The sequence below is a fragment of the Terrapene carolina genome, unplaced genomic scaffold, assembly GCF_002925995.2.
Source record: "Terrapene carolina triunguis isolate 2854851 unplaced genomic scaffold, T_m_triunguis-2.0 Scaffold84, whole genome shotgun sequence".
NCBI lineage: Eukaryota > Metazoa > Chordata > Testudines > Emydidae > Terrapene > Terrapene triunguis.
The window spans coordinates 24531513-24545613 of NW_020664435.1; positions in this window are offsets into that span (position 1 = coordinate 24531513).

Genomic DNA, 14101 nt, shown 5'->3' on the forward strand with positions numbered 1-14101 from the left:
ATTCTGATCCAAACACAACGCGTGGTCATTTTTCCACAACACCTACAAGCATTCCATAAAGTCTAAACACTAAACATTTCTATAACATTGTTTATTTTAATGAGACTAACCCACAGGAAAGCCAGACTGGCTTCCAGCTATGCATTTGTCAGTGTTCAGTGAGGCCTAGAGCCTTGGCATAAACTGGCATCGGGTCTGTCAGTGTCACGGTTACTCAAAATCATTATCTCCAGCAGACTGATCATAAATTTGTATTTTCATATTCATCCAGAGAAACCTAGGAAAGAAAAGAGAATCCCTGGACCAATTATGTTCTGAGTTACACTTGTCACCAAAGCCAATGAGCTTACGCAGGTGTAAATGGAAACAGAAATTGTCCCTCTTTAGCCATTAAACATGTTCCATGGCTTAAACATGGCTTTAAGTTTTGGCCAAAATGGAATTGTGTTGTAACTAGGTTCCTACATGGTTGTATTTAAGGACCTGTCTATATCATAAATTTAACCTTGTCAGGGAACCTGATTACAATATAATTGTCTCCCAAATTATAAACATTGGTTGAGCAGATAAGGTAGCGATTATTTTGTAAACGGGGTCCAATTTATACTACAAATTGGAGCCTTACTTGCAACCAAGTTAGGGGATAACCATTGTAACCAGGTTCTCTGATAGGCTTGTATTTGTATTGTAGACATCCCCTTAAATGGCAATGCGCTAATCATGGTATTTAAATACTTTATTGTGTTGTATGAAATGGAGTTCATACCTCATTGAAGCGAATGGTTTGGGGAAGAGGTGAATTATAGAGCTGGTTGTGAATTTTTCAACTAAAGGATTTTCCCTCAGAAAATGCTGATTTGTCAAAAGGTTTGTTTTGACAGGAAAGTTTACCTTTCAATAAAAAGGTGTCTAAGATCCAGGCTGGAATTAAGAGACAGACCCACTCACCCTAGACTCGCCAATAGACTAGTGCTCAGGGCACTCACTTAGGATGTGGGAGACTTAAATTCAAGTCCCTGTGCTGTCTGATTTAGAACACAGGGCAGACCCACATTCAGGTCAGTGTCCTAAGCTCCAAGCTATTGAAGATTCTAGGGTAGGTCTCTCTTCCTGGCTTTTAACAAAAATGTTGAAAGAAAGAAAACAAGTTCTGAAACATCAAAATTTTTCATGAAATGAAAATCTTGTTTTCTGGCCAGCCCTAGTGAAGTGATATTTTCTTTTTAGATATACACAGTTTAAGCTAAGCTGAGTTAAGAGGGCAGTCAGCCATTGGTTTGCATTGCAGTGAAAGAGACTCACTTTTGAGCTTACACAGAGCTCTTCAAATTTGCATTGCAAAGTCTGTATCTGCCAAGAAAGGGCTACAATCTTTTTTTCTTGTTGAAAGCTTGAAATTTATTAAAAACAGTAGCATATAATAAAAATTATGCTAAGACTTATGTACCTGTAGTCTTTTTCTGTACTTTGCCATTTTTTATTTGTAGCAAAAGTGATCTATTCAGAAATAATTCCTTCAACTTCCTTGTAAGGCCTATACAATTTACCATTTAAGGCTGTGTAATGTAACAATTTCTGATTACAAGAAACAAAAGATTCCTAAAGGCTGTATAGTACCATATATGTTGAACAGCAAACGGTAACTTCTATGTAATTCAAGCTGGAGAGATGTTTCCAGTGTTTCTTTTCTTTTTAATGCCATTTTCTTAAGTTGAAAAATCTCTGTCTCTCATTCTAGTTGCTGTCTGCAGGTGGGAGCATACTATGAACAAAGGAGAATAAAAGAAGCAAGTGTTACTGTACCTCACTGGGATTTAACAAGCAATTTTATGGTAGGTTACTGAAGATGTTTTGATGGTGTCTTGCATTAATCTTCAGTACTCATTTGTTTGATCCAGTGTAAATAGTAAATATATTTCAAAGTACATTTGTATACATACAGCGTATTTAAACAGACGAAAAATATAAAGTTTGATATGGGGAAAGTGTTTTTTATTAAATGTCTTATATTAGTGCCCAAAAAGCTCTAATCAGGATCAGATCTCCCTAGTACTCAGGGCTGTACAGATACTGCAGACAAGGTCCCTATCCTGAAGAGCTTACAATATTGCAAGAAAGAAAATTGTAGGGTAAGTTATGACATGCAAAGTTAATGCATGATTTATAAATCTAGTTTTTACACTTAAAAATCTTGGTATTTTTGTTTGCTGGCAATAATTCATGTTACAAGATGTATCAACATTTAATGAACAGCTCTCATTTTGATTGATATAAAACATTTGCACACCAAGGTAACATCAGAAGATGCAACATTTAATTTCTATTAGGGTTCTCATTACATGCTTGCATACACATATTAAATATATATAATGCAATCATTTTTGTTGGCAAAATAACCTCATTAAATCTATGCACAGAAATGGATTTGAAGTTCTTCAGAAGAAAAGATGTACGGCCTTGTTCTTTTCTCAATAATACTACCATAAATAAGGAGTAAATGCCAGGATTAACCTAACATAAACTAGGATAGAAACAGGCCTATTGCTTGTTCAAGTATTTGACTAAAAGTTCATAGATAATGATCTGAGGACACATCATAACCTGTGGGATTGTATAAAACAAGAAGAATGACTGACTGTTATAGGAATTATTAGATTCATTAAAACATGAATGCAGATAACCTGGCTCATTACCCTTTAGACTCTCTATTTTTATAGAGCCGTGACCTAATGAAAATGTCAGTGCCTTTGGGAAGCAGTTACTTTTTCTATTGGCTCCTGGCATACAGCACGGCAACACAATGGAACTAAACTACAAAAATAAAACTCCAACAAATATTCAGACAAACATTTGTTTGTGAGTCTGGCAGGTACTATGACCTAGCTAAGGTAAATTCCCTTAAGATAAATGGCCTGGCAGAAAATAAAACTGCACAGGAGTCCTTCTATGGAAAACAATGGAACAAGACAGGTGGAGGGGGCCGGAAATCTGATCTAGCAAAGTATGATGCCAATCATTCAAAGCACTGAACTGGTTAAAAATGGAACTATGAAAAGGTGAAAGTAATGAAATAAGTTCTGAAGGAATACCACTGCATCAAATGGTAAAAAAATCTGTAAGAGAACTAAATTGGGAAGAATAAGAACACTTAGCCATATACACAAACCCAAAAGTCCATATTTTGGAATTTCCATCTTTGATGTCATACTGTCACCCACATGGGTCATCAGCATAGTTGGAACTAGAGCTCCTTGAAACTCAATTTCCATTTCATGGGAAATTCTGACATTTTGAAAATTATTTTTGTTTGGATTCAGAACAAAACAACTAAATTTCCCACAAAATGAAATAACAGTTAGTTTCAGGCCAATCAATTTTTTTTATGAAATCAAAACTGTTCTGATTTTGACACTTATATTATCTATAATGTTATATAAAGTAAACTTCAGAGCAAAGTCATTTTCAAAGTGTATGAATGTTCCAAGGTTGAAACGTTCTGTTTTGACCTTATCAAAATGATTTTTCAATTTTTTTCCAAATGAAATTTTAATCAATCAATCAATATGTTCCCACAAAGTTTCAGTTTTGATGAAATGACACTTTGACTGAATTTTCTGATGGAACACTTTTTTTCTATCAACCCCTGTAGTTGGATCCTTCTTTCCCCATTCCCTCTAATCCAAGAATTGGCAACCTTTGGCATGCGGCCTGTCAGGGAAATCTGCTGGCGCGCCGGGACGGTTTGTTTACCTGCGGCGTCCACAGGTTCAGCCGATCACAGCTCCCACTGGCTGCAGTTCGCTGTCCCAGGCCAATGGGGGCTGCGGGAAGCGGCAGAGGCCGAAGGATGTGCTGGCTGCCATTTCCCGCAGCCCCCATTGGCCTGGAACGGTGAACCACAGCCAGTGGGAGCTGCGATCGGCCAAACCTGTGGACACTGCAGGTAAACAAACCGTCCCAGCCCGCCAGCGGATTTCCCTGACAGCCCGCGTGCCAAAGGTTGCCGATTCCTGCTCTAATAGATACTTGTCCCAGTCTGTCTCTTCCCTACCCTTGTTTCCTTGTCCCAGTCCCATTCCTCTTGCTTACCTTTTCCTACACTACTCCTCAGGCTTCTCATTCCAGTACCAGTCCGAGTCATTTCCTCTGAGGTCCTTATTCAAGACCCACTCTTTCTCCCTCACCCCCACATTCCCAGTCCTAGTCTCCTGGCTCTATTAGTACTTGCTGGGGCAGGTGTTTCAGATCTCACTGTATCGGGCCTGATTACATGTGATATCTATAAATCTTTCCAACATATATTTGATGTGTGTCAAACATTGCAATACAACTGTTCCACTAGAACAGCAGGAAGTTCAGACAGGAGGTTGCTTACATTGATTAGGAAGCGCTGAAAGTAAAAATGATAGATTTAGGCCACAGTCTTGAAAGATGTAGACATGCCTTGTTCCAAAATCCAATCTAAGAGCCCTGCTGGGAACATGGTAGTTCTTAACAGTTGTTTATTGTATATTTTATAATTGCAGCCCTGCTGCTTGATTTAACCAGAAGAAATGCAGAGAACACGGTAAATTGGACATCCAAGTTACACTGAGCTTTCTCTTCATTTTTTTTCTTAAAAGCCTCTAGCTCCTGGTGCTCAGATGTTTGAAATCATTTGCTGTGCAAGTGATTGCATTTTAAAGAGAATTGGGGTGGGGAGCATTTTGCCCTGGGTTTTGAGGGAAGAATTAACATTTCATACTTCTCCATAAAAACAAAATGCACAACAGGGAAAACTAGTATCTAACTAATGAAAAAGAATATCTAGCGGTAGTTATGAATAAACCAACAGATTTTCCAGGGTGTATAATAGCAAGCAGTAGAGTTAAATGAAAGCTGGTGATGCTCATTAGTGTCTGCTATGACACCTAGTCAGATTCATTAGTATATAAGCAAAGATTTAAACTGCAGAAGACAGGCGTACACTTTCAATGGGATGAATTTGAATGGGGAAAAAGAACAATGAGGAAAGAATGATAAAGCCACTTGAAAAATTAACATTTGACTATTTTAAAAACAAAGTCCTTTGATTCCTTGCTTTGTAAATGTGGATATGAAATCACCGGATCCAAAATAAAATCATGAATCTATCCACACTTTCTGTTGTGGGATTATCTGACCTAAATCTATAAACCAACTATCCACTTATGGCTATGCTTCCTATTATCCTTCTTACCAGCACAAGATCTGTTAAGTGAATCTGCAGCAGGATGGCAATGTGAATTAGTTTACTTCTTTAAAAGTATTCATCAGACTGTTAGCTGTTTAGATTATTACAGATGAAATAACTTTAAAAATTTAACTTACTTGTCATTATTTATGCTGTTTCTATGCTTTCTGCCTTTTGTTTGGCTTGGACAAAGGCAATGTAGTCAGTTTCACTTTAAATTTCATTACACTTTTGTAAACTTTTGTAAACACTTTGAGCAGGTGGAATCCACTAATGCAGCAATGCCAAACTCTCAGAAAGGGCTTGGAAGGGTTTGTGATCCCAGCCTTCAGAAGTGTAACAGACCAGGGGCCCTCAAGGAGTCCTTCAGAGTCCTCCTACAGACATGATCACACAGTCAAGGGTGCTCCAATGGTAATGGATGCACTCTCCCATTGTCTAGAGAAGGTCTTTGTTGAAATGTGAAGCAGGGCCCTTCAGTACCTTCTCTTAGCTCCCAGCTCTCTGTTCTTCAATCTCACAGGAGATAAGAAGCCATCAGCTGAGAATGCAGGGGGGAAGGTTTGGAGTATTAATGACGTCTCCTTATCAAGTAGATCAGTAGCAGCAGCTGAAAGGTACTGGAGCAAAACTGCCAGAACACTGTTGCTGAGTGCTGTTAGTGATGCCAGTGGGATTTCAGGAGGGCTACTTTCCCTGTTTTCCCTGCAGTTTGGGCCATGGCCCCAGCCTTCTGCTTACACAGTTTAGAGCTTTAGCTATGAAGGTTGAGGAGGGGAAGCAATGCTTCCCAATTCACCCTCAGAGTCCAGTTTGGCCCCCCGCATCCCTTGTCCAGGGGAAAGCAGGATCCTGTCAGAGTCTTGCTCACAGTCCTGGTCCTTCCCCTTTTGATTGCTCTGCCTCAGTAGCTGCAGCTAGTCTCTCTCCTCCACACTCCCCGTTGCTAGACTGCCGGAACTCCCTTATAAGCAGGCAGGCCCTCCACAGGGAACATCCCTGGCAGCTGCTGAGAGCTAGGGCCTTCTTGGCCCAATACTGTTGAACCACTCCTTGTACCTTAGTGTGGGGTCTGGAAGCATTTCTAGGGATTAAACTGCACTATGATGTGCCCTTTCCCATGGACATACAAAAGTCTCCCCTGGGGATCCCCAGGTCCTTATTCAAACAGCAAAATCCAGCCATCAGTTCCTTCCTCTGGTAAAACAGGCCACCCAGAATGTAAAGTAACACTGGCTTGCCCATGAATGAGGATGGACTAACTCTACTAGACTTCCTGAGGTACTAATAGCAGCCCACGTGTTACATGTATGCCATTGGTTTATGCATGCAGAATACAACTCTGATAAAGAGGTAGATTGTGTAAGAGAGAATTATATTAAGGAGAATGACCATTTTTATTACATCCATCCAATTAATGTCATTAATTACTGAGCTCAAGCGGGGAGGGATAGCTCAGTGGTTTGCACATTGGCCTGCTAAACCCAGGGTTGTGAGTTCAGTTCTTGAGGGGGCCACTTAGGGATCTAGGGCAAAAATCAGTATTTGGTCCTGCTAGTGCAGGCAGGGGGCTGGACTCAATGACCTCTCAGAGTCCCTTCCAGTTCTATGAGATAGGTATATCTCCATATATATTTATAACAATTTGTAAAAGCTTTCCTCAAAAACAGTAATTCTCAAACTTTAGAACCCAAGGACCCCCATTTTTAAAAATTTTTTGCAGACCCCCAAGCACCCCACTCAGCCCCAGGCCCCATCCAGGAGTGCCGCCAGCTTTTCTGCCGCCCTAGGCAGTGGAAGGTCCCGCCCCGAAATGCCGCCCCCCACAGAGGCGGCGGAAGGTCCCACCGCCAAAATACCGCTGCGGTCGCCGCCCCTCAAATTGTAGTGCGCCAGCCCTGGCTCCACCCCCACTCCACCCCTTCCCCCAAAGCCCCACTCCCACCCCACCTCCACCCCTGCCCCTCCTCTTCCCTGCCTCTTTCTGCCCCCTCCCCCGAGCACGCCCCGTGCCCACTCCTCTCCCTCCCAGCACTCCTGCACACTGGGGAACAGTTGTTCCCCAGTGTGCAGGAGGCACTGGGAGGGAGGGGGAGGAGTTGATCAACGGGGTCTGCGGACCCCCTGGAGTACTCTCGTGGACCCCAAGGGGTTGGCAGACCCCAGTTTGAGAAACGCTGCTCTAAAAGGTTTAAATGTGTTTTCTCTCCTGATGACTTTCCTCAGCATTATGAAAAAGAGGTAGCTGCTCCATACTCAAGATTGCAACTGAGCTTCCATAATAAGCCAAATTTAAATTCCTTCATAACACCCCACTAAAATCCAACAACAAAAAAGCCTTATGAGCCTCAAAATTGGCAGGCTAGATCTGTGGTTAAGTTAGAAATTTTCTATCAGACTTGAAGTGAATCAGGCAAGGAGTTCATGATTCATGAATTACAACATCCTAAAAATAGACCTATACACCATGGTCTAAAGAGTGTAATTTATTTTTTTATTTATGCCACTTTGTAGCAAAACATAAACACACCTGACAGGTGAGTAAAGAAATTGAGATTAGTGGACTCACCTAGCTAACATCTAATTCAAAGGCCTGAAATTTAGTTGAATGAAGTCTTAACTTCAAATGTTATTAACTTTAGAAATAGTTTAAGTGCTACGGCTTATCAGCTCTAAGCTTCCTTTGGCCCAAGAGTTCCACAGACCAGGGCGGGGAGAGGCAAAAGATGGCTAGGGAATTCTACCTGGAGTAATGCCCTCTAGGTTTGTTAACCCCCAGCCAATGTGCCCTCCCTGGAGATTGCTTGAAGCCCACAAGAAGGGTATCCCAGTGCTGCACAACCACTAAGGACCTTCAGCAATCTGCAAGGTGTGAGGAATGAGAACTGTGTGGTGTTGAGGCACCACATCAATGGCATCCTCACTCCCTGTCATCTTCTGTTGCTCCCTGAGACCCTTTGAATACCCAAAGAGTGATTCCTTACCAGGTCTCCCTGATGCACCTTGAGCTTCATGTAGAGGGTCTTCATCCCCCAACCTGAGAGCCACCTACTGAGCTGAAGCTGACATGGCAGGGCTGAAAAGTATAATTAGACCTGAAAGGATCTGAAGAGGCAAGGGTTGTCAGAGTATTAGGATTGGGGTAATGGGAGGGAGAGAAGGTGATCCCAAGAATATTTCCCATACTTTCCTTGAAGGGAGTCTTGAGAAATGGTAGGGGGATCTTCAATCCCTAGGGCACTCAGTATGGGACCTGAAAAGCTGCAGGATGCAGATGGGCCTGAGGGAAGGGACCTTTCTCTATCAGGACTGGGAAGTGAGAGGAGGTTCAGCAAGGGGGGAGATGGAAGGAAAGTTTGTCACCCATGCAGAGTTTGAGTCAGTGCCTTGCTTGAAAAATGCAACCTTCATTCTGAATTTCCTGGGCTTCCCATTTCTCTTGCTTCTTTTGTGTGTTTTTAACTAGCATTCTTGAAAGGTAGGTACTTGCAACCTTAACCTCACCTTGACACATTTTTTTGTGCATTGAATTTTTTATGTGCAGGGAATTCCTTAACTGAGTTTCCTCCTGGTAGAGCATAATCTTTCAGAGGAATATTTCAGTTTCCTTTTGGGCCAGACACCTCTCCAAATTGATTAAGATTCAAAAATCTTTGCCAGAGCCATCCATGATTAGAATGCAGATTAAGAAATCATTGGTGTACAGCTGGGAGCCAAAATCCTAAGCTGTATTATACATTTGTGGAAGGGAAAAAAGCATCCTAAAAGCTATAAGTCTGTTGTGCGTGTGGACAAAAGTATCAGAGGCCATCTCCATGGGTCCTCTGAACAATTCTCAGCACTACAGGGATCTTCACAGCTGGCAAGAAAACTCAAATGGTCTACTCATTTTTTTGTTTGTGTTCTGATACGCAGGTGTTTCTGAACATATGTACTATGTTAGTGTTAACCATTGGTTGGTATTCACTAAATAACAGCATTGACACACAATAGGCTTGATTCTCACTTACACTGAGGGGATGTCTTCATTTGGAGCTTGGGTGTCATTCCCCCAGCTCAAGGAGACATACTTGTCTTAGCTCTCACTGAGTTAGTGTGCTAAAAAAAGAATGTAGCCATGGCGGTCGGAGGGGCTAGCTGCCCCAAGTACGTACCTAGTGTCTCTGATGGGCAGGCACTCAAGGTGGCTAGCCACTCCCGCTGCCATGGCTGTATTCTATTTTTAGCACACTAACTCAGTGAGAACTATGGCGAGTATGTCTCCTTGAGCGTGGAATCACACCCCCAGCTCTGGCAGTGTTAGGTAGAGCTTTGTGAATATGGAGTTTTTGGTTCATTGGCACTTCTGAAAAACATCTAAAAATACATTTGTATTGGTTTGGGTCAAACAAAACATCTTGTTCAATTCAAAACAAAATATTTCATTTTGATTTTGAGCATTTTAAACATTTAAATTAAAGGAAACTTCAACAGACAGTTGTTTAAAATAGAATGTTCTAAACAAAGGTTTATGTTTCCCCCAACTTTTTTTTTTTCTATCACAACAATTTGGTGAAATGGATACAAATTTTTGAAATACTTTGTCAACAAATCTGCTTTTTTTTTTTTAAAAAAAAAAAAAAAAGTGAAGAGATGAAAATTCTTGCCCAACTCTAGAGTTAAGGGGCTTTGACCTGATTGTAGGCCATTTAACATGGTGAGAGTGGTGTAAAGAGATCTTAGTGCAAGCTATAATCAGGCCCCATATACTAATAGCATAGTTTGACACATTTTACTCTAGCAGTGTCAGAACTTTCTGTAGTGCACAAGACAGAGGTGAACTAGAAAGCAAAAATTTATGCAGATCAAGAAGCTGTTCAGAGGTCAAGTAGTCACAGGGTTAAATTAATGTGGAATGATTAAGGTTTGAAGCAATAGGATTAGTTTTCAATGGTTTAAATCCTTAATCTTATCTCTGCTTTTCTAGGTATTGGGTTCATCCAGCCCTCTTTATTTCTGAGGCAGAGATTTGGGGCCAGATCCTCAGCTGATGTAAAATGACAGATCCAATTGACTTCAGGCTGAGGATCTGGCCATTGAGCCTTAGGTACTGTCCACCTTTTCCTCCTTGTCTTTTCCCTCCTTTGAATCTTTAGCGGACTCTCTCACTAGAAAAGATTGCATTGCTTCAATTTTTCCTTTAGCTTGTTGGGCATGCATCCAGGGGCTCCCAAAGCAGCTCTCAACACCATGGATCAGCCTGCAAAGGGCTTTACAAAAGAGATGTGTATCCTGTAACGCTCCACCTTCAGTGCAAGATAGGCCCGAGGAATGGGGTGCTGCAATGGAAGACTTAAATTGGATCTTCGGTGTATGTACTGCAGTAGCAACATGGTATGAGACTACCCCTGCTTTTTATTTAAGATGTCTTATAACCAAAATTTTAAAAAGCAACAAAGAGTCCTGTGGCACCTTATAGACTAACAGACGTATTGGAGCATAAGCTTTCGTGGGTGAATACCCACTTCGTCAGACGCATGTATTCACCCACGAAAACTTATGCTCCAATACGTCTGTTAGTCTATAAGGTGCCACAGGACTCTGTTGCTTTTTACAGATCCAGACTAACACGGCTACCCCTCTGATACTTGACACCATGCAAGGCACAACATTTTAAATATATCAAAATAGTATTTTTTGTTCTAAACATATATTACTGACTTCTTCTTTAGGATTAAATTAGAGTCTGATATCTGAGTTTAATATGGCAATCTGCTGCATCTCCTTCTAAAATTTAGAATATTGTTTTTAGTTATCATACTGCACAATCAGTAAAACTTTCTTGTTAAAGCATTAACCTGTTATATGTATATTACAGGTTGTCATAAAAGATGCCAAAGATGCCTCAGCTACACTTAAAACAAACAAAAAAGACAAACTAAAATATTAGTAAAGGATGTGTATTAATATTAAGACCATCTGTTCATGCTGTATGTGATACAGTTGATTTATCTGTGGCTAATGGCAGAAAGATGATAGCCCCTAAGAATACACTGTAAGCATGCATTACTTCCATTTGTGCATAGAAACAGTAATGAAATGACACCATAATGCAGTAATCTGAGTAACGGTGGTTTATGGTATTTACTGTTGAATTCCAGCTTTGTACTGTATTTGCTTTCATGAGGAAAACTAAGATTTCTGGTACTCCATTTTCAGAGGCTTGAATTCTATATGGATATGAACTGACAATTTGTATTGCATTTCTCTTGCACACATTTTAGTTTTCATTTTTATGAGGACTTACTTCAATTTGAAGGGAGCTTGAAGGAATTGTTGAGCAGCTGCGTTCACAATTAACAGCAACCCAGCTCCAGTGCTGCGTCTAGCACAGATGTTAAAACAAGACAGAAAACGCAAGCTCTGCAATGCTTTTAGCCACAAAAGAACCACAGCTATGTACCTACAGCTTATTCTGAAGTACATGGGAGTTGCTTGCACCCATTTGAAGACAGAATTTGACCCAAAGAGCTCAGGCACATAGTGAATTCAGTTTTGTTTTTAAATAGTAGGAGATCAAGAAAAGGAAACACAGTTAAATAATTGGTATATGTCTCCTTGATCTCATCTTGTACACAAACTGGGCCTGCCACAAGTTTGCCTCTGATGCTCAGAGCAGGCAGGCCAACAATTTAGAACCCTGAAATGCTTTCATTTGTAGGCATTTGAGCACAATTCACACTTTTACAAAGCATCTAATACAAAATTGAACTTTATGAATAATAAAACCTTTGAATGAACCATTTGCAATTTTCTTAGAACTATGAACATGATAGTAAAGGTACCCCATTCCAGATGTACAGTATATTTTATTACTAGTCAGCACATACACCTCTACCTGGATATAACGCTGTCCTCGGGAGCCAAAAAATCTTACTGCGTTATAGGTGAAACCGCGTTATTGAACTTGCTTTGATCCACTGGAGTGCACAGCCCCGACCCCCCAGAGCACTGCTTTACCACATTATATCCGAATTCGTGTTATATCGGGTCGCGTTATAATGAGGTAGAGGTGTACCTACTAGTGTATGAAAATAAATGGGTTTGCCTCTTTGTCAGTATTCAAAAATACCCTTTAAGTGATCAGGAGATGCCATTGCTGAATGAAGGCCTTATCAAAGAGATGAGTCTGTCATTTCTGTATGGGAGGTGTTATATGCCTCAGACCCAGACAGGGATGATGGTGCAAACTAGGAACAAAGCAATCAGAGGGGAGATTTCTTATTGACAATCCTGGAAGAGGACAGATGGAAGAAAAGTTTCTTAGCCCCGATTGGTTTAGAAAAGGTGATGTGTAAGTCCATTCCTCTGTACTGCTTGCAGATAGTATATAGTCTGATGGACCTAGAATGTCTGCATCCTTCCTCAAACCCAGATTGCAATCAGTATGAAAAGTTCTCTTATATAATCTCAGCTCCGATATCTAGGAAAAAGGAATTTTTTCCCCCAGTTCAACCTGTCCCTTTCCATCTCAGGGGTAAACTGTGGTTTCTGTCAATTCTCAGCCCCTTTCTCCTCCCTAGCCCATAACAGTTTATGCATATAGAAATTTTAGTGCAGCACAATACCTTGTTGTTTCAGCTCTATATAGCTATCTGGTCCAGAATTTATTCTAAATCTTGAAATAATAATCCAGGTGCATTCTATTGTTATGTGTCTTACAGGATCTAATATGCCCACTAGTCTAGTAAATCAGGTCGCTACTGCTGAAAGCAGGATAATAACTGATGCTACAGAGGGAGGAAAAAACACCCCACAATGCACCTAGCTAATTATGCAATGCTGAACATAGCAGTGGGTGGGATTCATGACCCATGTGGCAATCAGTCTACAGCCCAAAGCATGAGATTTGATTACCCCATCTTGGCTTGCATAGCTAAAAATCTTACTAGTGATAAAATTATCCAGCCCTTTCCAAGTCCAGCTACAGCAGTTGAATATAGACCTAATTTAAGTAGACACCATTGTACAGAGTAGGTAATGTGAATATGTAATTTAATACAGGTAAATGCAGAAATGAGCTGCTGGTTTAATGAGTCACCATTATTTCTTGTTACCACAGAGATTCAAAAAGATGGATGCTTATTTCTATATGGCTCAATTATTCTCTCTACCTCCCTTGCAGTAAATAGCATTCTAACTACTGGATGTGACTCATCTGATGATAAACAAATTCTAGCTTCTTGTCTGGTCACATATGGTATGTGATAACCTACCTTCTAATTATATCCTTTTTTTAAAGCTATCTTGAAAAACCCAGGCTTCAGTTTACAAGAGTAGCTCAAAAGGATAAGACTTGGGCAGAAGATTCTAAATCACCTCTGTCTCTTCTTCCAGATAGATCAGAAAGAAAACTTAGTGACAGAAAGAAAAACAAATCCTGACCATACAATAAATGGTGTCTCTTTTAGAGTAATTAGGAGATAAATGGCAAGTGCTGCCCAGTGATACATTAATGTGTCTGTTTTCAAGTCTTAAGAATAGGAAAGTAAAGGTAAATAAGGAAGTTATTCTTCTTATTGTAGAAGAGGATATGCAAATTATACGCAGGATCCTTCAAACAGTTATACACATGCCTCAATTTGCAAATGAGTAGCCTGACTGAACTCAACAGTAGTTCCTGGGAAGTCAGTGGAATTTATAGAATCATAGAATATCAGGGTTGGAAGGGACCTCAGGAGGTCATCTAGTCCAACCCCCTGCTCAAAGCAGGACCAATCCCCAGACAGATTTTTACCCCAGTTCCCTAAATGGCCCCCTCAAGGATTGAGCTCACAACCCTGGGTTTAGCAGGCCAATGCTCAAACCACTGAGCTATCCCTCCCCCATTTTTTTTTTTTTACAAAATTT